Raw genomic sequence first — 24,436 nt, 5'->3', positions numbered from 1 at the left:
TTTTCAAAATTGTTTTGACTATCAGTTTTATTTTTGCTTTTCCATGTACATTTTAGAATCAGTTTGCCAATATCTATAAAATATCCTACTGATAGTTTGATTGGAATTGCATTAATTTTGTAGATTTTTTTTTAATGTTTACTATGATGAATTTCCCAATCAATGAACATCTCCATTTCCTTAGGAGCTCTTTCATTTTTTTCCATTGAAGTTTATGCTTTTTCATCATAAAGCTCCTCTACATGAATTTTTAAACTTATGCCTATAAATATTTCATTTTTTTGGAGTTGTTATAAATGTCATTGATTTTAAATTTTAATTTCCAGTAGTTTATGCTAGTACCATATAGAACTCTGGTTTTTGTGTGCTGATCTTGTATCCTGTGACCTTGATAAAATTACTTATTCATTCTAGAAATTTTTATTATAGATTCCTTGGGATTCTCCTCACAGATTTTATTTGTGAAGAGAAATAATTATGTTTCTTTCTGATCTGTGTATGTATATGTAGAATATATTGCTTTGAAAGTTTATTTTTGGGGGGGTTCTCTGAGCTTATTGAATCAGTATGTTTATGCTTTTTGCCAAGTTTTTAAAGTTTGCAATAATTATTTTCTCAAGTGTGTGTATATGTGTGTGGGTGTGTGTGTGATACTCATTTTCTTCTCTTGGGACTCTGATGAGTTAGAAGATTTGTATTGTCTCATAGGTCACTGAAGGTCACCCATTTTCTCCCCTCTGTGACTCAGGGTGGAAATTTCTATTTCTATCTGTATTCTATTTCTATCTATATTGAAATGCATTATTTCTTCTCCACTTCTATCGTCTCCACTCTGCAATTGGGCCCATCTTACAAGTTATGCTTTTATTTCAATTATTGTATTTTTCAATTTTAAAATGGCCAATTGGCTTGTCTTTAACTCTTCTATTTGTTTACTGACACTTTAGTTTCCAGAGTATTTTTCCTTACTTATCGGAGCATTTTATCATGCTACTTCAAGTTTTTTTTCAGATAATTCTAACACTTGTGTCTTCTTGGAATTAATAGCTGTTGATTATCTTTTCCAAAGTGAATTGAGATTTTCATGGTTCTTCATAGTACCTGTAATTTTTAATTGCATCCTGGGCATTCTGAGTATTGTGTTATTAGGCTGTCTCATATGAATCCTATGCAGAATGTCAGCATTTCTTGTTTTAGCTAGCCTCCAGCCTGTTTAGATCAGGACTCAAGTTTATGCCAGCTTTTTGCAGGCTATGGCTTCAATGTTACCTCCACTTTCAAAGCATTTTTAAACCTCCCTGCTTGACCTTGTTTTACAAACCCTTTTACGCACACAGCTAAGCTGACAAGAAAGGAAGGAAATCCTCAGAAACAGACAAGAAGTCATGAGTCAGGACAGACAAGCAATGATGATCTCTGAGATTCTATAGGTTTTGCTGGGCCTTTTCTTGGGGGGGGGGGCAAAACTGATGCCTGCACTAGGGGAGAAGTCAGGTCAGAAAGTGCCTTCTGCTCACATGATGCCTAGATCACTCATCCGCAAGGAGCACTTTAGAAGTGCTGCTCGTGAGTATACTCATCAACTTCAAAATGAGTACAGAGGAAAATTGGGCATGCAGGGGAAAATAATTTCAAAAGATAGAAAGAAAGGAGAGAAAGTAAGAAATATAGAAAATGTGAAGCAAATAGAAAGCACACAATAAAATGGTAAAAATAAATTCTTACTCATTAGTAATCAACACATAACATAAATGAACTAAAGTATCCAGTTAAAAGATAAGGGTTATCAAATTGGAATAAAATTTCAGTTACAAGAGGCATAATGAAAACATAAAAACACAAGACAGAAAGTAAAAGAATAATAAGAGATATGCCAATTATGGTGATTTAAAATATATCTGCAAATTATTTGATAACTCCTTCAAAAGATAGAGCCTAATTCCTCCCCTCTTGGATCTGGTCTGGTCTAATGAATAGAGTGCGCGGCACTGGTGCTATGTGGCTTCTACATGTCAACCATAATAATATTCTCCCTGGCCCTTTGGCTTGAATCACTTTCTCTGGGAGAATTCAACCGCCACGTCATGAGAACACTTAAGCTTGTGGGTAGAACTGAGACCTCCTGACAGCAACTAGTACCAACTACCCAGACATATGAATGAGTCATGTTGGAAGTAGATGCTTTAATATCTGAGCATATAGTAAATGAGAGCTGTTGTTGTTTTAAGTCACGACATTTTGGGGTAACTTATTATGTGGCAAAAAATAATATAATAGGCAAATACTATAAAATATAGCTGGTATAGATGTGTTATTATCAGACAAAACAGTATCACTACAAATGAGGAAAACTACATAATGATAAAAGATTTGGTTCACATTAAAAAACCCAGAAATTATATGCACTTAATAGCTTCAAAATAAAGCAAAAATCGACAGAAATATAAGGATAAATTAAAAATCCATTATGATAGGAGATTTTTTACCACACTTCAACCCATAATTTATTTATCAAGAAGGAACTAGTCAACAGGATATAGAGGATTTGACCATGCAGTTAACATGGTCCGTCTAACGAGTGTTCACCCAACGATTGGTGCAACACTCATTCTTTCAAAGCACGCGTGAAACACTGACAACATTCACCCATATAGCAAGATAATGCAAGTCCACACATTTTCAAGACTTACCGTCATAAAATCTCTAAGGGAATACTAAAAAATATGCAGAAATTCAATATTTCCATATAGCTGGGGAGTTTGTACCTCTGATGAGCGAGAAACACACAGAGAGACAGAGACAGAAAAAGAGGGAAGGAGAGATGGAGGGAGGGAGAGAGAGGCTGAGAAAATGCATGCATAGACCAGATCTGTACATAGGCAAATTAGGCAATAATTTAATTTACATGGCTCCATTTAAGAAATATAAACATATGTAACAAATGTTTCAAAAATGACCGCTCATGTTGCCAGTGCCTAAAAAGTTTCCCACCATGTTTCTTCTTTAGCACTAAAAGCATTTGTTAAAATGTCAGTGTTATCTGGGAGACTTAACCCACAGTCTTTAGACTCTTCAGACCTGTTTTGCCTGGCCAGGCAGCTGGCAGGACCTTGAGGGAATGTAATCGGAAACGGAAAAGAATATTTTAATTAGGGCAGAGAGGAGACAATTTGGCCTACTGTCTGAGCATGAGGTGTTGCCAAGTGAGGGCTCAGTTCTGTGCAAAAAGCCCTGAATTATCAAGAAGGACACGTGGCACTTGGAAAGGAGAATGTAAAAAGGAGGTGGGAGACAGTACATTTCAGTGCCTACGTGGCCCCATCTAATTGCCTAGCTGGTCCAAACTAGTTTGCAAGCCTGTAAGTAGCCTCATCTGCATTAGGAAATAGAGTGGCTGAGATGGTGGCTTCTCTAACCACCAGCATACGTGCCCAGTCTTTGGTTTGGTAATGGACTTAACTGCATCCCTTCCTTCCAGAATGCATCCCTAGCTCCTTCTAGGATAAAGCGCTTCCCCAAGCTACTTTTCATTCTGCAGACTTTTCCTTTTCTCCATGTTTGCCAGACCCCTGGAGCTATATCTTGTTTATTCTCCAGTTACTGGCTGGGATTTAACATCCCTCCAGACAGATGTACTTCATGGAAAACCCCTAGAAAATTCAGCTGTTGTGTCCCAAAGTGATGTTATGCTTCATTGACCCGCGTCTTCCAGGACACCTTAGTGAGTGTGATTTGGACTGCTGACCTCCATCCTTGGAAGAGAACCCGAGATCCTCTTTTGTGAATCCGAGAGGCTGAGCCTATTTGCTCTTACTTTTCCAAATTCCTCAGTGGGATTGTTGAGATCCTACTATATCTCACAGCTTATCTACCCACTAGATAATTGTTTTTAAAGCAAGAAAAGACAAATTCCACTAAATAATTGTTTTTAAAGCAAGAAAAGACAAACTGACCTCTTTTAATTTTACCTGATAAAACCAAAGAATCCATGGCAGCCTGTGACCAAGTTCCACATTAACAGAACAGTCAAAATGGTATTGTCAAACAAGCAAGCAAAAATTTTTTTTCCAGAGAATCTGCATCTCTTTAGGACCACTAAAAACTCAGTTAACACCCCACCATTACTTTTTTTATTCTTTACATGTGCTCATGCCCTACATTACTGAATCTAATGGAATCATCTCCCAAATGTTCCTTGAATTTGTTCCCCCCTCTCCCATGCTATAATCCACATTTTTTGTCTTCTTTCACTTACACTATCACAGTAGTCCCAATTTCAATAATTATTTCAATGTGTGAGATGATAAAGAACTTGGAAGACCAAAAAATGAAAAAAAAAAAGCCATCAACATATCTGGTGTTTATGACTTTAAGGAGCCATTGAGCAATATAAACTGCATCATTCTGATTGTAGCGTGTTTCACAGACTACCGTGTGGGTGAGTTTCTCTAGTCATGTTAAAAAATCAAACTATATTTATTTCAATAATAATTATTGAAATTGGGGACTTGATTTCAATCTACCTCCTCCCAAACTGACATCTTCTACACTACCATCAGAGGGATCGACCTAACAACTTTAAAAAATATTTCAGTGACTTCCTCTCTCTCTAGGATAAAATGTAAGTTTACTGTGCAAGGTAAAAGTCATCTATAATGTGACTCTTCTCCATACATCCAATCTCATCTATTTTCTGTCTCAATCCAATAATACAGCATACCTTGCAATCTTCTGAATTTACTGTGCAATCTCAAAGCTTGAAATAACTGTTCATGTTGTTCCTTTCTCTCAGTCACACTTCTGCCTCTTCTCAACTGCTACTTCTCCGCAGTGAACTGCTACTTCTCCTACAAGGCTTGCATCTGGCCTGACTTTCACCAGAAGCCTTCTCTAATCCTTTTGGTTTGGAGAGGCACTACAGGTTGACTGTTTTCCAGGAGGCAGAAATGCCTTGTTGCTGATGCCCAGAGTGCTTAGGTAGGCTTAGCCCAGAATCATAGCTCTACAACTTGACTAATCTCCTTCTGCCTCAGAAATTACTCAGTAAATATTCACTACTACTGTTGTTATCATCGGGAGCCTTCCTCTCCAGTGCAAATGCACAGCCCACTTCCTGTACCACAGGATCTCTGGGAGGAATTTAGAAGGTTTCTCTGTGCTCTGAATTGATTACTATCTTTGAAAGCCTACAAAGAAGTGTCTGAATGCGAGGCAATGTGAATAAAACCTTTCTCATCCTTGCAACCACCTCCTTAGCTAAATTTTCTGAGAGCTGGGAGAAGTGGGTGCAGGAACTCATTTTTTAATTTTATTTTAGTATTTCTACCTTCAATATGTTTATTCAAGCAGAACCTCCTGCTCCTCTCCATGGGGGAGAGCTGGTAACTTCATATATTTATATGACCTGAAAGATCATTCATCCTATATAACATCATCATTTGAGCTTTTTATTAACAACGACCAGAGGAACAAGTTGAAGCAAAAAATTCATTTCAGTTGAGACCAGAGACTTAAAAAACATCTACATAACAGCTATATAAATTTGATTTGTTTTAGAAGTTGAATCCAAGGCTTGTTTGTGTTTTCTTTCTCTGATGTGCCTTTCATCATCCGTGTTTCACCCCTCCCCCCCAAATAAATTGTTTACTCTAAAAACCTTGAACAAATCTAAGTTCCTGTGTACAAGCCATGAGAAAGCCCGCGTCACAGGAGATCAGACTGAGAAACTAAAATGCTCATGATGTCATTGCATCCCGCCCCTGCCGATGTAAAATTAGTGTGCAGAAAATTTCCACCTCTTACTCCGGATCATTTTTCTTTTTCAGATCCATTCTTAATGACCCAAATTATGGGATTTGGATAACTTCCTCTGGCAGCTCTTTTCAGAATATGGTCGGCTTCACCATTAGGACACATCTCCTGATATTTAAGCTAATTGATTTGTTTTGTCAGCTTCATCTCAGTTTTCTGGGTCACATTGTACCAATTTAATCCTGAGCTATTTGAGCTCTTAAGTCTACAAACTCCTCAATCACATTACATGTCTGTGTATAAATTCTCTTGTTTTGAGTTTGATGGCGCCGTGTTAAATTTAAAGTGGCAATTTACAACATTTGGGAATGAGTAGTTTCAGATAGCTGGCCCTTCTAGGGTCAGTCCATTTTTATTGGTATTTTTACATCACAAATTTTATAAAAAAGGATTTCTAAAATATAAGAGGTATATAGTGGTCTGAATTTTATTTATATATATTTTTTAGGGTGAGGTAAATTCTCTTAACGTAGAATTAACCATTTTAAAGTGTTCAATTCAATAGCATTTAGTATATTCACAGTGTTGTGCAATCATCTCCTCCATTCAGTTCCAAAACGTTTTCATGGCCCTAAAAGGAAATCCCATATCCTTTAACTAGTCATTCCCTATTCTCCTCTTCCTCCCCACCCCCTTGCCCTCAGCCTCTGGACACCTCTAATCTGCTCTGTCTGTATGAATGTACCTTTTCTGGGTTTTAGTACTGCTCTAACATTATCACCTCAAATATTAGTAATACCTTATTTCTGGTTATTGCTGTGTGGGTTTTAGGATTAGCATATGGTTTATCTCATTTTTTTGAATATTTGTGATATTGCTATAGTTAGATAAATTCATGTTCTAATCCTTTACTAAAAAGGTGAATTGAGATTTTTCTCTTCGTTATTAAAACTTGGATTTGTCCAGAATTATCATTTATGTATCAGACAAAACAGAATTCCAGTTGTTTTAGTTGACTGATCAGGTTAATCTGTCCCTCCTTCTGCTTAGTCCTGTAATTAGCATATGTTCCAAACTTTCAGTGGTCCGGCGATGAGAATGTATCTCTAGCCTGTGCTGACATGGTTTGACTGGACATCCAGGCAGAAGGTTCCCAACCTCTGTGTGTACACTCGGTATGTTAATTCCGATTCTTCATTCTCCCCCTGACTTCTGGGACCCTTAACCCTTTAGCCCCTGCGCTTCTAGCAGGAGGTGGTGGTCAGCAGTGGAGAGTACATTTCAAGGCCAGAAGAATCTTTGAGCAAAGTTTCTTCTATTTCTATTCAACTTTTTGAAAAAGTAACAGGCAGACTCTTCTATGTGTTATTCTGTGTTTATTCCCTTTTTCTGCCAGTGATGAAAGGCAAATTTAGCTGCTTTTTAGCTGAATACATGGCCATCCTGAATAAAGACTATAATGACAGCCTCCTTTCCAGCTAGATGTGGCCAGTTACTAAGTGAGACTTTTATGGAAATAGTCAGTTATATATAGTCTGATGTTTGTATTGAACATATGACTCTTCCAATTACTGTTCATTTAATGACATGTTAGTTGCAGTTGTTTGAAGAATATTTTAGATGGCAGGGAAAAATTAATGCAGGTATTTTCTCCAAACTCTGAAATCTTCAGCAAGAAAAATGGAGGTAAAAATGAATTCTTTTCTATTATTACCTAGAGTAGTTTTGATAATTACTGTAAGTGCACAATGTGTGCTCATACTGCTTTTATGAAGACCCATTGCGAAAAAGAAAAGAATCTTCAAGTTGGAGGGACTAGTCCTTGTTTCTGTCATCTCCCTCTACGAGGCCAACAGGGTCGGTGCTCAGTGTTTGCGCAGTTGAGGTCGCAGGGCAAGTTCCCATCTAAGGAAAGGCAGGCCCATTATTTTTGGCACAGTGTCTGAGACTATGGATCCTCAAAAGGTCAACATAAAAAAATACTCTTCATTCATCAGTGAAGCAGAATGATACAAGTCCCTGCTTTCAGAAAGACTATTTGGACTGTTTTGATGTCCCTGAGCTGAGTCCATTGTTTTCCTGTGTGGTTGTTCTTGGAAAAAAAGAAACGACATCCTTGGAGACAGAGGGTTGGGAGCTTGGTGAGTGTGCGGGAAATGGGATGATGGGATGTGAATGCAACAGAAACAGATCTGGTCATAATTACTTCCTATGCATTCTAGAAAGCAGCTTCAGTGATCACGGCACACCCTGGACAAAAACAGTTCACACCAGCTTCTCATCTGTTTCCTCTAAAAAAGGTCAACTCACATTGCTCTCCTTTCTCTTGATTCATTTTGCTGAAAAAGATCCAGAATTTGATATACGACTTTTTCCTGAAACAGCTTTTTAAAATTCAAACAAATAGAAAATATAGCCAATTCACTTTCCCTCAGTCACTTTAAAAATAAAAGAAAGCAATACCCAACTCCCACCTCAAAATCACTTATGTGTTCTACTACCCAAAGCTGTCATGTTCAAACCTTAAATTAAAAGAGGAAAAATAACAGTTTAAGGTCCATCAGATTTTAAAATCACACCCACTGTCAGCCAGGATATAGAAACGAATAAAAACCAACAACCAGGAAACTGCAGTGGTTTAGCTCCATTGTATTCTAATTAATTGTTTCTCAGCAAGGTCAGACCATGCACAGTACTACCCACTTCCAGTGCCTGCCCTGTCCACAGCATCTCTAGGTTCTTGTACAAATAGCAGTAAAGACATATCCCCACTGACAGGAAGGAGGGTGAATATAATCGCCTTTCTGAGAGCTGGTTATCATTAGATTAACTCCAGGAAGGATTACAACGGATTTCATTTACCTCACTTCTCTCTCTCTCTCTCTCTCTCTCTCTCTCTCTCTCTCTCTCTCTCTCTCTCTCTCTCTCTCTCTCCCCCCCCCACCCCCCGTCTCTCTCCCCTCTTTTTAACTTAATTTTTAACATGGTGTTCATGTTTCTAAGCAGATTAAAAAATTGCAGAGGTCTGCAAATCATTTCTCCAGAGCGCTAAGCTCTGTTGTCATGGAGGGTGTGAGGTGATAAAGAACTTGGAAGACCAAAAAATGAAAAAAAAAAAAAGGCGTCAACATATCCAGTGTTTATTACTTTAAGGAGCCTTTGAGCCGTATAAGCTGCATCATTCTGATTGTAGTATGTTTCACAGGCTACCGTGTGGGTGAGTTTCTCTAATCATGTTCAAAAATCAAACTATATTTGTGTTTTATTTATTAATAATTTTTCAAGATTTATATATGCCCTAGCTCATTAAAAAAAATTAACTCGCCCCAGGAATAAACTTTTTCCTGTGTTTAAGAGTTTTGGGAGATAACATAAGGTACTCCACAGGAGTTGGTGCTTACAGCAGCATTGCCCTTGTGCTGAGAAAGAGAGGATTGGAGGGAAAGTGAAGACTACTCATTTCCAAATCTTTATGGCATTTAAAATAAAGGCACATAGTTTAAGATTTGCAGATCCATTTGGAATGTATTCTTCAGGGAGCCCCTAGAATATAAGGCAATGTTTTGTCCATTCAGCCAGGATGTGGAAACCCTCCCCAGTGACTGCCACTTCAGGGAACAGGTTTGGCTGGATTCTGAATATCCTCCCCTGCTTTCCACCTGAGCGGGCCCCAAATCCAGCTCAGGGCTGGACCATCTAATCAGGTATAAGACTGTCAAAGGTTACCCAGAGAAGGTGGAGGCTGTCACCCTGTCTCTTATTCACAAGTGACCAAATAACTTCTTCCAAAATAAAAGATGATGAAAAGGTGTAAGGAACTGAGACACCTCATAGGGGCAGTGACTTTGTGTTTTGTTAATTACTATATTCTCCATAGCAAGGACAGTGACTAGTAACAAGAGGCATGGGTTAGATATTAAAATAAATTTAATCCTCACAATAATACTGAGAGGCATAAATTAACCCCAACTCACTGAAGAAGCTCAAAAAGTTTAGTGAAGTAACTGGGATTTGACCTTAGGTGTGTAAGTTTTCACAATATTACATGACTTATTAGAAAGTCCTCTCTCCCATACCCCTCAAAAAATTCAGGTCATTTCAAGACAGCCCTTGCATATAAGTCTCTTTCTTTAAGCTCTAGGCAAAAATTTATAGAAAGTCTACAATAAGCTAAAGTGGCCAAGGAAATGATCTAGATTTTCACAGGTACTTTAGGGTTTTCAGGAACTACTATAAAGAACACATAGACAAAACCGAGGGGGAGGGCAGAAGCAGGGGAGGGAGGTGGGTTTGGCTGGGGTGGGGTAGAGGAGTGGGGAGAAAATGCAGACAACTGTAATTGAACAACAATAAAATAATTAAAAAAAAAAAGAAAGCATCCAGCTCCATTTCACACCCAGTGAGAATACAGTGCTTTCCCACAAAAGCTTTAATTCCTCACAATGCAAGAAGCTCATGGTACATTGTGGTCCCAGCCTTGGCCAGAACACTTCCATTTACTATGTTGCAACTTCATGAGATGCTCTCCTATTCTAATGATGAACAGTTCCCCCTTGAAATATGCATACAATGAAATCAGCAATTGTTTTGTTCAATGCTCCATTCCTAGTGCCAGCATAGGGCCTAAACATTGCAGGTGCTAAAAAAAGAAATCCATGTTTTGAATATACAGATAAATGCATGCATAATTGCTGGAAATGTTCTAGAAACAGAAGTTGTTAAAGAAATAGATTAGTAGTTCAGAGGAAGAGCTGGTATTCCAGCACATCAGGTGGCCCATAGTGGAGTCACTGGAAGTCAAGGGACACTGTGATAGATGCATGGTTTTCAAGCCATCGTCTGGGCCCTCTGTGAGTGTCCATGGTCTGGTCCAAATCACAAGTGTAGGATGAGCCGGGTGAAATTTACAGACGGCATAAGGCTGGGAAACTTGCCAACCACGAGATGGATTGTGGTCTCCCTCCCTTTCTTCCTATTCCTCTTCGTCTGTCTCCCATCCCCTCTTGACAGAAGAGTCCTGATTGTAGCCAATTGTCTTTATCTCTGCAGCATAACCTGATACGAAATCAGGTCCTCAAGGAATCCAGAAGATGAAAATTGAGAAGAAAATCTATTTCAGTTGGTTATATGCCCAGGTAGGGTTTGATGCTTTTGGCAGCTGATTCTAAAATGAGAAAACATAATGGGGGAAATCTTAAAAATTTAATACCTTTGATTAAAAAAAAATCAAAGAACTTTGTGTTATGTACTATAATTTTTTAAATCCCTTCACGGAGGGCAAGTGTCCTACAGCATCTATGTAAAATGTTGTATCACATAACAGCACCATGAGACTTCACAACTGAAGAAGAAAAGCATCCTTCTAGGGGCAGTGCTCCAAGCCTACCCACACCCACAGGGGTACTTGTACTTGGTCAGAAACGGTTAGTTGTGTCCCTTGGGTGTTTGTTGGTCAAAGTTCCAGTCATGCTGCTGAGAGGGTGTTGTGTTTTCAAAATGATTATCAAGCTACTTTAAAAAACACTTTAACTTGTGGGTTTGCCTCGGTCCAAATTTCACAATAATATAATGAAGCAAGCCCTTCAGCGCTGTCTATGTCATCTCCAATTATCAGGAAACCACAACCTTGGACATCTTTTCCAAGTGCCTCTCCCCCCCATCCCTTTCCACTCTAGCTGTGTCCAGTGTTGCCTGCCTGTTTTCTAGCTTGGTGCTTGGCCTGGGTTCCAGGACCATTCACTGCCTGAACCCTACAAGGCTTCAAATCTCCCTGACACTTTCCGCACTAGCCTGCACCCGCCCTATTCCTGTTGTCAGGTTTCAAGCATGTCTGTGCATTTAGGGTAATTCAAGTTATATTGTGAAAACCTATTTGAATCCCCAAAGAGCTCTGAAATATTTGTAACATTATTCTGTCTGCTTCAATGGGTATTTTGTGTGAATTGTGAACTTGGGAAACATAAAAAGGAAAAATTAAAAAGAAATATGTAGACTGTAAAAATCAGCAAGGAAACCATGAACAATGTTTCAGTGAGTAAACCATGAATAAAGAACACATTTAACCAATCTGATATTTTCTTTATCTGTTTTCTTTATGATGTGTTCCTGCTGGAATGACTAAACATTTACTTAGACTTTAGATATGATCTTTACATTGTTAGAGAGTGACTTTTACTTTAGAATTATTTGAGTACTTTTTTTTTTTAAAAAAGGTACTCAGTCATGTTTAAAGTGTATTTAAAAAGATATCACCAGTTGTTTTTTTCAGAATTTTTCCTAAATTTTCCAAATTTCCAAAATTTTTTGCTTATGGCCCACAAAATGCAAAGGGCCTTAATTTCCACTTAGGACTTTGTAATAACTATTTGTTTTATATTTACTAATGATATAATTCCAGAAATTTAACATTCCTGGTAGACTTTATAAAAGTGAATTCAGAAATTTATAGATTATTGTTCTTAACTAACTTCTATTAGTGAAAAAAATCCAATTGCCCCTATTGTGAAGACTGAGGACAGAAATAATATCTACTCTACACAATATTTTAAAGAACAATTATTAAGTACATGATACACCAGAAAGAGAACCAAACTGAGTTGCTGAAGACTGTGAAGTCTTCTGTGCAATCCTGGGAAAATCACCAAACCTCTCTGGACTTTGGTTAAGATCAGAGAGGTGAGACTTAAAACTAGGGTTATTCATATCCTTTCACTTTTTGCCATACTGGCATGAGAAAGGTTAAGTGAATAATCTTTTTCAAACCAACTTTGGGAAAAATAGAGCCATGAACTTTAATGCTCATTACTTCCGTATGTCTTTGGTTTTCCTCTCTTTTAAAATCCACTTCCATGGATCTGTGGGGTATATGAAGTGAAGCACTTCGCTAGCTTCGACCTGAAAAGGTAAAAAACCTACTCTTGCAATGAAAAACCGTTTTTTCCTAGCATTTATCTTATAATCAGAGAAAGTGCCAGAACAAAACAAGTTGTATGCCAAAGTGAAAATTTCTGTCCTTTGTTCTACTCAGAAAAATCACATGTTCTTTAGCTGGTTGATTTCTTTCTAAGAATTCAGATTAGTTTCATGTCTGTCTTCATGCTGGATTGAATCTCAGCTCACATGTGCAGTCTCTCATCTGCACCTTTTCTTGATGTTATTTGTGGCTCATACTCCTTCAGGTTTCTTATGGTGTCTCAAATTCTTACAATTTATGGACACTTTTTAAATGTGTGGATTTGCATATATATATATTTTTTTTTTTGCTTTTACTTTTATTAGTATTTATCTTATGCTGAATTTACTCTGAGGTCATAAGCTCTTGTTTCTTCAGTTTCTTCTGGGATGTCTTTGTCTTCCGTGCAACTTCCTCTTCTGGTTTAAGAATAATCTGCTCTTTTTCTGTAAGGGTCATCTCAGTGTGGCGGGGAGAGCCCATGTATGGGTTAATCCATCCATGAGCTCTGTAAAATCTGTGCTACATCTTGGGAGTTTTGTTCACCTGGACACGCTCAATGACCAGAGAATCTACATCTAAACCCTTAAGTTCAGCATTACTATTTGCATTGTTAAGCACTTGCAGCAAACACTCAGCACTCTTTTGGGGCCACTGACCCTGTGTCCAGCCCAACTGTGGCCTGGGCACACCTATCAACTCCACCATTGTATTGACAGAATGGGACACATTGCTTCTTCAAAGATACTTGGTGGCTTTTCAAATATGCATACCCTTGATGGCCTGGGCAGTTTCATGAGTGTTCTTAAAGTGAACACAAAGATTTGAACCTTTTGATGTGCATGATTTTGTGGGGTTTTCTGGGTCAAGTGAACCATTTTCAGAGGTCACCTCTGGTTGCTTTCAGGAATAGAGGCATTGACTTCTTTATGTGAGGAGAGGAAGTAGTCACTGCAAGTCATCAGATATATTTTAAAAAGAAATCTGGAAGTTGCCAAAGGAAATTATGAGAATGCTGAAAATCCAGAGATATATCCTACAGGAACCCAATATTTTTGAAAAAGGGAATAAGAAAAACCTCAGACATTCCAGAAGTTTTGCATGACACCCAAGAGTTATATATTTTATTATTTTGGTTAACCCATCTGTTATTTTGATTTATTAAATTTTTTGGCAACACTGTTGACATGCTGTCTTTCATATAAACTTATAGCTTTGCCCTTTCTGGAAATAGAGGCTTTTTTTTCCTTCAATTTCCCTTAAAACATGCATCACTGGATGAAAGTAAAGAAGGATAGGACCACGGTGAGGAAGGACATGGGAGCAATAAAGGTGCTAATAATAAATACAGGTATCCCTGAAGGTAAGCCCTGTTGATGGGCCATGGAAGTTCTGACAATCACCAGCAATTAAGTTCCACTACTTCCTGTTTTCTGATGTAAACAGATGGAGTTACTTGTCTTTCTAGTGGTGTATTTGTCCTAAGTAACACACATTCTCTTGTCTCGGCCCTACTGGGTAAAGAGAATACATGCTGAAAATGTCCTCTGTAATTATTAGTAAAACCATGTTTACAATCGAGTTTTATGGCTATTTTAGGAGTGGATAAAGAAAGAAGTAGTACTGTCAAGACATTGCATAAACAAAAGTTATTAGGCAATCTGTGTGTGTATGAGAGAGAAATATTTCCTTAAATTCAGCAATAAGACAAGAATGCCTGCTGTCTATTCTTTCATTTAAAATTATTTAGATATCATAGTTATCAGAGTAAGGCAAGAAGAACAAGTTACAAGAACTGGAAAGGGAGAAATAGAACAGCCAGCATTCATCAGTGATATGCCCAGAAAACCCATGAGGACTTACTGACAAACTATTAAAGTTAATTAAAGAGTGCAACAAGGTTGCAGGATATAATATCAAGATACAAGAAACCATTGGCTTCTTCCATGTTAGTGGAAAAATTTAATTTTTAAAAATTGACATTTTTTTGCAAAAGACGAATTGCAAAGACAAAAGACAAAAACAAAAGACAAAAACACTTATAAACAAATCTAATGAAATTTGGGTTACAAATTTATTTAAAAACTTATAAAACTTTATTTAAAGGCAATAACAAAGATGATAAATGGAGAGAGAAAACATTTATAGGAACACATCATATAAAAATATTGTTTCTTCCCAAATTAATCTGTAAATCCAACACACTCTCAATTAAAATTCTGTAAAAAGTATCTGATAACTAAATTCTAAAATACATATTAAAAATAAAAGTCAAGCCAATTTGAAGAGGAGCATATTAGAGGGACAACCCAAACAGAAATATATGACGGAAGTGGCTTTGCTAATTAGTGGTGAATGGATGATACCAGGACAACTGGTTGACTGTATGGAACAAAATAAAATTCAATCTTTAATATCCATAGAAATTGATTGCAGATAGTGTATTAAAAACAAAACTTTAAAACTTCCAGAAGGAAACTGAGCGAATATCCTTATAACCACAGAGAAAGGAATGCATTTTTAAACAAGAAATAAAAAACTCAAACACTAAAGGAAAAGTTGAGAAATTGATTTTCTGAAGTGTTTTTAAATTTTCTGTGCATTAGAAGACTGCCAAACAAAGGGTAGAGACATGCCACAGACTTTTAAAGTGTATTTGCATGCATATAATTAACAAAAAAATTAGTATCCAGAATGTACTCAGGAGGTAGGGGGTGATTTTGTCTTCACAAAGGACAATCGACAATGTTGAGGCACATTTTTGTTGTCACAACTGGGCAGGGTTTGAGATACATATTACTTGACAGTAGGGCTGCTGTTAAAAAATCCTATAATACACAGGACGATCCCTCACAACAAAGAATTCCCTTTCTCATCATGTCAGTAATGCTAAAGTTGAGAAACTGAATAGAGATACAGTAAACGTGAATTATGATAATAAAGGTAAAGATCATTTATCAGTTTTTTTCTGTGATATGCGTTTGGGGTTTTATTTAAGGACTATTTGCCTAGGCCCTTCCCGGGTTCTCAGTGGGTTAGAGCACCGTCGGATACACCAAATTTGCAGGTTTGATCCCTGGTTAGGGCACATACAAGAATCAACCAATGAATGTATAAATAAATGGAACAACAAATTGATGTTTCTCTCTCTCTCTCTCTCTCTCAAATTAATTTTAAAAAGAGAACTATTTGCCTAACCTAAAATCTCATATTTTTTTCTGAACATTTTGGTTTTACCTTTTTCCATTTCACTCAGTTCAAAATTTTACTAATTTCCCTTGAGATTTTTGTTTTGACCCATGAGTTTACCTTGGTTATGGTAGGAGAACATACTTTAAATGATTTAAATTCTTTTAAATTTGTTAAGGTTTGTTTTAAGGCTCAGGCTATGGTCTATCTTAATAAATCATCCATGTGTGAAAAAAATGTGTATTTTGCTGCTGTTGGGTAGAGTACTTGGTAAGTAGGATTTAGATCAAGTTGGTAGATGGTGTTGGGTCTTTTATACATTTGATGATTTTAGTATACTTGTTATATTGAATTCTGCAAAAGGAGTGTTGAAGTCTTGAAATATAATTTGGGTGTAATTGTACTTCTATCCATTTTTGTTTTATGTATTGCGAAGCTCTGTTGTTAGGTGCATACACATTTAGGGCTCATGTGTTCTTGGTGAATTGACTATTTTGTCATTATTTAATGTACCTTTTAACCTCTGCGAATATTTCTTATTCTATAGTCTACTTTGATATTAATATAACTCCTGTAGCTTTTTTAAATTAGCATTCACATTGTATATCTTATTCCATTCTTTTACTTTTAACTTTTTTTTGGATAATTATATTTAAAATGTTTCTGATAGAATAATGTTTTTTATTTTTAAAACCCAACCTGACAATCTATGTCTTTGAATTGGGGTTTGAGTCATTTATTTTTAATGTATTAATATGGTTGAATTTAAGTCTACCCTATGACTTTCTGTTTGTTCCCTCTGCTTTCTCTTCTTTTGTTCCCCTCTCCTGATTTCTTTTGGCTTACATGAATATTTTGTAGTATTGCATTTCACATTATAAATTCCTCTTTTCACTGTAACATTTCATATTAATTTTTAGTTGTTGTTCAAGGACTTGCATTATACATACCTAACTTTCCAAAGTCCACTTAGAATTATCTTACATTTCAAGTAAAATGTAGAAGCCCTGCAACCATATAGATTACTTTAACCTCTTTCCTTTATGTTAGAGTTTATAGTTTATGTTAAAAGATAGGAAGTAGAAGAGAACGAGCTGAGTTGGTGTCAACTGGCAGAAAAAGAGAACGGTCAGACAAGGCAACTATTAGCCAAGAGCTGGCGTGGCAAGAGCTAAAAAGTCCATGAGGATGAGTCTATCAGTGGCTATCAGATCTTTTCATGGTGTCAGATGGTGCAGACAGAAGGACAAAGGAACATCTTTGTGCAGAGATAACTTCAAACAGTTATGTGAATATATGCATTATCAACTCCACATTGTGTGTGTAGAGTAAGAAAGTAGGGACAATTTTTTCTGGATCTTATTAGTGAATAGGCACAATCTCTTAACTGACTGATCAGCGTGTCATATTAATAGAAGCTGAGCTTTTAGTTGTGGTCAGGGCGCATTACAACAGTCTGTGATTTTAGTAATTGATAGGTGAGCCTAAGACAACTCCTACTGTGAGCTGTTCATCACTAACGCTAATAAGTCAATAAACTGGGTAATAGAACATTACTCTATTCATCCGATAATACCTCCCTTGTCACCAGACTCTCAGAAAGGAGGGCCAGGCAAATGGTTGTGGCAGAGACTGATTATGTGCTCAGACGATGTGAGTACTGGGAGAGGTGAGTCCTCAAAACTACCCTTATGCATTCAGCACTTTTCAAAGTGCCTGTTTTCTGAAAACAAAGGCTTTACTGTTTGCAAAAACTGGTTTGCAGTAAAATTGAAAATGCAGTTGTTAGTGAATCCCAAATCCCTATAGAAATCTTAAAAAGAATTTAGAGTGATTCGACATCCCTTTGCAATGCCAACAGACAGAACAGAATTTGAACCAATATGCTTGGGCCTAGTTATGTTTATATAATAATTAAGGCTAGCATTTGAGCTTCAGTGTTGATAAGCAGTGTTAAGGTGGAGATAAGAGTCTCTAAAGCCAAATTTTTCTGTTCAATGGAGCCTCATTTATCTTTTTAATGGTTCCATTCATTTTGCTCTGGAAAGCATTTCCATTTGGTTTTCTCATCATGGTTTGCTGTGACATGCAAGCTTAAATGGTCAAAAAGGAAAAGGACTAAAAGAAGGATTTTTGAAATCTTGAAGCAGGGACTCCCTAAAGCTATTTATATGGAAGCAAGGTTGCCATCCACGGTTTTGGGAGTGAGAAGACCCCCTTGCAGTAGAAGAGGGAAAGGGCCCCTTTTGAATAAGATCCTAGAGAGAAAAGTTGAGCCTTTTGTTGGGACCCATCAGTTCCTTTGATGGGTCCCATGACTGAAGTGGGTTGGATCAGAGAGTCTTTTTCTAAGTAAAGAATGAGGAAGTAATAAGGTACCCCATCAGCCCCATGAAGCGTAGTTATGGAAAGGCAGGCACATGAAGTGGTTATTCTGGGAGATGCTCTCCGTGTATTCCAGACTACAGTCAAGGCACTGGTTAATACAGGCAACAGCCAATGCACTGATGATTAATACAAGAGAGCGACACCCAGACCTGGAGAAGGAGCTGGCTCTGCTAAGGGGACACATAGGCTTCTGGCCTCCAGAATTCCCAGGTTTGGTGGGTGGTCAGAACCAAGGAGGAAAACTTTAGGTAAAAGCTGAAGGCAGTGGGACTTTTGTATTTTGGTGACAACAACCAGGCTTGGCAATTACGTGCCATCCCAAGTAGGCCCGCCTGGGGCCATCAGATTCTGAATCTCAGGCGGGGAACCTGAATCCATAGCCTCTCTTTTGTGTGAAATAATCTATTTCATCTTCTCTTTTGGAGACTTTTTTTTTCTTTAAATACCTTAAATACCAGATTTACTACTGGCTAAGGGAATAGAATGAGGCTAAGGTTCACTTCGTCAGACTCATGGTCTGTAAGGTCTTGCCATATTCATCCCTGCCTGGTTGTTCAGCTCTTTTGTCAGGCATGGAAGAAGCACACAGCTCTCCGTGTCTACCCAGAGCTTGATGGCTGTTTTCTCTCCCGTGTGAAGCCACCCTGCCCTTGCCACCCCTGCTGACTCCTAGATGGAAGGAAGAGAAGGCGGATGAACTGGGAAAGTCTCAGCCAGGATTAGGAATTCACAATACCATGCCTATTTATGCCGCTGTATACATTTCTACCCTGGAAAAGGTAAGGGTATCATTTATGCTTTATATTTACCAGCTGATGGAAAAAAATTCCAATTTTTTCATTCCTTTTGTCTTTGCAGCCAAACTCTATTATTCTGTTGTGGCTGACTCATGCAGGGTTCTGCAGTAATAAATAATTTATTTCAGGCCCTCTTATATTTTCTGACAAATTCTGTGTCAGATCTTGCTGCCCCTGTTAAGGCATTAATCAGAAGTGTCTCCTGCTTGTGTTAGCAACTGTTGGTGTAGCCTGTCACTGCTTAGAGAAAAATCCACAAGAAAAGACATTATATTCAGTGCCCTTTTCTCCCCCTTCAACTTCTGCTTTTTGTATAGCCAATGCCAAAACAGTTTATAGCACAACTTGTCTGCAGGAGGAAATTGTATGGAGACCAGATTTCATTATCATTCAATAAAAGGAACAATCTGGGAAATCAGAGATCTTCGTGTCCTCATTGGGGAGTCATTTACTCTTCGATCCAGCCTTCTCTTCCAAAGCCAGGCCTCCCTGGGATTGTTATCATGTGTGAAAACTGTTTGGTTTCCTCTTACGAGGATGCAGTGTGTGCCAAGCACAGAGAGAGCCCAGGGCACAGATTTGCTGAGCTGCTGCCTCACTGTGGCTGCATCCTGGACATAGATCAGGGGTCTAATCAAGCTCCCACATAGCCCCCATGGAAGGATTGGGAGCAATTTCATTCACTGGAGTGTGACAATAATAGAGATAGTTTTCTTGATGTGTACCATATGGCTCCTCAAACTCTTCATCATCATCAAAAGGCCTTCATTTATGCCTTCATTTATGCATTTGCCCTTTGGAGCAATTGTGTGAGGGAAAAACACCAGGGGAAAAAACACTTCGGGGGGTGAAAACTAGAGAATTTTTTTGATTTGCATTGCTTTTCCTATTTTTTTAAAGATGCAACTTGGAAAGTCACTTACCAGAGAAGGGTTTATATAGTTCCAGAGATTAAGTTACTGGACATGATTTTAAAGTATCATGTAATGATAACCTGCCTGATATCAGCATTTCATCTCTGGCAGGAATGCTGTCAGAGAGGACAACAGGGCATTAGAAACGCTCTCTTTAATGTGTTTCTCTGCAGCTAGTTACTGAAATTGACAGGGATTTCCTGTGCAATGTAGGATTTCTTGGTTTCACCTTTAATTTCTAAAATAATGTCACTTGTGGGTAAATGTGGGCATCTGTATAGAGTTTAACATTTCCTCAACTATGCTAGGATTCTCCTAATCCCCAAACATCTCCATTATCAGTCTTCCAAGACATCAGAAACTCTCAAGAACATTTATACTTCAGGATGCCCTTCTTTATCTTTAAAAATACAATTTGGGACTTGTTTAAGGTAATGAGAACTTTTGTCAGAATGCAAATATGTCATCTATGAAGAGTAACTTATTAAACCAGTGTTATCATAGAAAACAAGAGTTTATCAGATTGCCTCATGTAGTTAACAAAATTCCAAGAATGGGATGAAGGAAAGGTCAACTGTGAAGGATCTTTAGGGTTCAGTTTAGAACAGGGTTTCTTTGTGGGTTGTTATTTTGCAAAGACGAAAGAGAGTCAGGGCAATACTTGAGAGGAGAAGCGGAAAAGGAAACTATACAGGAGATACTTAAAAGTTGCTGTGGACCTACTCGGTCTTAGTTTTTTACGTATAGGAGAACAAATGAGTGGCAGTCTAAAGAATTCAGCATATGTAGAGTTAGAAAACAGGACTAAAAACATCAGTTTTATTTTGCTAAACAGTGTATGCTTTCATTGTAAATTACAAGTAGGCAGAAGGGGCCATCCTTGACTCATGACCCAGCGAATGGTGTATAAACCAATCTGCAGAGACGCTAGACATCATGTAGCATCTCCCACTACAAATACATATAAACTGAAAGATCAAAATCTGCTTGTCTGTCCACAAGGGAAGGAGGATATTGGAAAGAAGTCCTATTGTGATTGGAGAAAACTATTTAGCTCCTAAGCATCCACGTGAAGCAAGAGTAACCTTCAGTTATTAAATAGGATTATGCTAACGAGATAAAGCAAACCCAACGACGTCTTTGGTTGTTTGCTTGTCTGATTGAAGAGATTACATGTTTTTGCTATTTCACTCTTTCTCAGAAAAAAGACAAAGGGGGAAAGGGAAAGGTTAGAAAATAAGAAGTTCCACTCCTATGTAATCATCAGGTTTGGTTAAAAATCTCAGCCAAAGTATCATTTAGGATGATCAGCAGATTTGACTTATCCATGCTCCTTTCCCCGAGAACCAAGAGAATCAAATGTTGGCTGGCTGACATGCTGGAAATGTCATTTATTTAGTCGATAGACAACAGTCATTATTAGTGTGCAGCGAAGTGTTTCGTGGGAACATGCTGGAAGAAAAGGGAAATGACCTTTTAATGAAAAGGCTAACATAACCAATCCGCAGTAGAAACTGGCAAGTTAACAATCTTCTGGGGGGAGTGGTGGTGGGTAAATGCAGACAACTGTACTTGAACAACAATAAAATAATTTTTTTTAAAAAAAGAACAATCTTTTTCACCAAAATCAATAAAAAAAAGAACCTGTATGATGTTTTATTGTATACTTTGTCTACATCATCTGGTTAAGTCTAGAGTTATGAAAACACTACATCTAGAAAAGTGTGGTTTTTTTTTTTTGGTTAGGATAGATGGAGACGTTGTGATTGAGATGGTATTAACCATGGGAGTTTTGTAGAACAGAAGACAAGACAGAATACTATCAGTTCAACGGATTGTAGACCTTGTTGAAAGTGTGCAGGCTTCCTTTACAAAGAAAAAATTTCTGTGAAGTCCATACACAACTCATAAGATGTGTCAAATTAAAAGGCTTTGTTGCCAGATTGGTTTAAGATGGGTGACTTCAGTGTAAATTGAAAGCATCTTGCTAATTATACTCTTTTTGACCAGACAGACAAATGCAAAATTAGAAGTCAAAATGAAAATGAGACCTCATTTCTTTCATCCAGAAACTTGTAATTTCTATTTTTCTAAATATCAAAATTAAAATGACTATCATCAGCTAATTTTGTGTGCGTTATAATAATAACTTCCAGTCCCCACTTTAAAACTGAGGCACTTCTAAATTTAATAGCAACATTTAAACAAATGGGTGAGTGACACTTTCTGGGGCTCAAGTATTTCTTAGTAGTCTGTCCAAAGTCTTCAGTCTTTCCTTCCAATAATAAACATAAAGATAATTTCCTGTTCTCTCCTGAATGTTAAACATTAGTCACTCACTCACTTAGCTGTTCCCTATGGGCCTTATTTCAATGAGTCATTTTGTGGGGTTCTGAAGCAAGGTGCTGGTGAAAACAACTGTTCTAAGAGGGATTTTGTCAGCATGGTTTACACTGCTAATTGATGATGGCAAATCTTAGTGCATGAAGGAGGTAGGCACTTGAGTAGAAGTGAGCAAAATGGAATTTTTACATAGTTTTCCAATGTGTTTCCTGTAATAACTATGGTTTTTTTTTAAAGACATCATTAAGGTTCTGTATAAAAGCAAAATGCTTTTGGACTTTGCAAGGTACACTTGACTTTCTGATATAATCTCAAACATCCAGAATATCATGGTAAATTTAATTTAAGTAGGTTCTGCCGGCCCCGTGGCTAGATGGCCAGACCATCTGTGTATCCATGAGTGTTTTGTGGAAAATTTTACTATAGAATTTAGATACTTAAGAGAATTTTAAGAACGAAGATATGTTGGCAGAGAGTCCTTTCATCCAGTGGAAAATGGTGATAAAATGGAATTCACGATGAGGAAAGAGAGGGGTTGTTTCCAGCACTATCATCGGCACTAACAACACACACACACACACACAGGATTAAACAGGACTGGAGTGGGAGAATTTCCTCCTTCCGACATGTTAAAATCCCTTCTAATATCTCCTGTTCCTTTTTCCTTCTTCCATGATTTCCTTAGATTTGTCTTCTCTCTGGGACTGACCCAGATGATACCAATAGGCCAGATTCGTCTTGTTAGTTTCCAGTTTGACACCATGTTTTTCAGCTTTCTTGCTGACAAGATCTCCCCCTTTTTTTGATGCGTTCTCTTGAGCCTGACAGCTTCATCTCAGGTAACATTCTATTCCTCTAACTCCCATCAGAGATTTCTTAATGGGCGAATGAATAATAGATATATGTATATGTGATGAGTGCTTGGTGCTAAGATTTCAAAGCATAATTATGCCTTGGTGTGTATCCAAGCTCCTATTTTACAAGGTCAATTCGGCCCAGTATTTTTTAATACAAAAGATTAACTCTAATGGCAAAGTTTAGAGGTCTGTGGGCTGATAGATCTTCGTCTCCTTGAGACATGCCTCTTACGTGACTGCCTACACCCCATTTTGTCTCGGAAAGGCCACCCTTCCTGCCACTTAACCTGGACACTACTATGCGATGGAGCACATTTTTAGTGCAGGTGGGTGGACTGCCTCCTGGTCTCTATAGCAGAAGCTCTGTCCAGGTGCTTCTCAGGAATCATGACCCAGTGTCAACTCTAGTAAGAAGGCATTGCAGATTCTGTAAAGTTTGCAGACCCTTGAGACAGCTGCTGTTTTCTTGCACGTCTCAACTGCTTTACCTGCCCCTTTGCATTGTTTCATAGAGAAGGCATCAGAAGCAGCTAAGGTGACATTGTGTTAACCGAACAACTTCATGTTAAACCTCTTTTCCTCCTTTTCCCAGTGTGAAGTTGCCATACACGGGATAGATGATCTCTCAGGATCTTGGAGAGAAACATCTTACAGTTGCTTTTGAGGGGAATAAACATGACACAGAAAAAGAAAATCTTCTTTCTGATGCATTTGGCGGTCTGGCTCTCTGATTTCCAAAAACAGCTGGAGCCATAAATGTTAAAGTTGGCATAAAAAAGTTCTCAGTGAGAAATATTACTCCAAATTTTGAAAAGGAAAAAAATGTTAAAACTTTTTATTAAAAGTTAATAGTGGTTAAATTTACAAGTCTGAAAGTGTGTAAATTTAACACTTCAATCTGCTAATTTGCCAAGGCGTAATTTACTCACAGTTCATAAACACAGATGCTCGGAGAGAACCATGTGTCCTTGAAATGTATAGAAGATGGAAGTAATTTCCTCCTTCAGAGAGCTTGCAATCTAGGATGAGAAAAGATCATGGTGTGTAATCTGTAAGTGGACATTAGTGTAAAAGAGTTGGCAAATATTTAAGGGCTTATTTACGAAATCTGCCTTACCAGTTGGGCTTCTCGTATTCTAAAGTGAGCATCTGAATTATTACTTTAATTATGGGAAGGATTTGACACATTTAGTACAAGAGCTGACAGCTGTTTCCATGATTTGAGCTCGTTAGAAAGCTGTAGGC

General features: G+C 37.7%; 1 long non-coding RNA gene across 2 annotated transcripts in view; it reads left to right on the top strand.

Moving 5' to 3' along the window:
* LOC123480162 (uncharacterized) overlaps nt 1-24,436 on the top strand; it is a 76,184-nt gene that overhangs the window by 14,338 nt on the left and 37,410 nt on the right. Inside the window, exon 1 of one of the 2 annotated variants that reach the window (XR_006656061.2) lies at nt 18,845-19,059. The exons of the other annotated variant lie outside the window; for it this stretch is intronic. This is a non-coding gene — a long non-coding RNA (uncharacterized lncRNA). Of the gene's footprint in view, nt 1-18,844; nt 19,060-24,436 lie in introns of those variants that run through there. 2 annotated transcript variants of the gene reach the window in all.

This window comes from Desmodus rotundus, chromosome 2 (genome assembly GCF_022682495.2).
Source record: "Desmodus rotundus isolate HL8 chromosome 2, HLdesRot8A.1, whole genome shotgun sequence".
NCBI classification, from domain to species: domain Eukaryota; kingdom Metazoa; phylum Chordata; class Mammalia; order Chiroptera; family Phyllostomidae; genus Desmodus; species Desmodus rotundus.
This window is presented reverse-complemented; position numbering and strand designations above follow the sequence as displayed.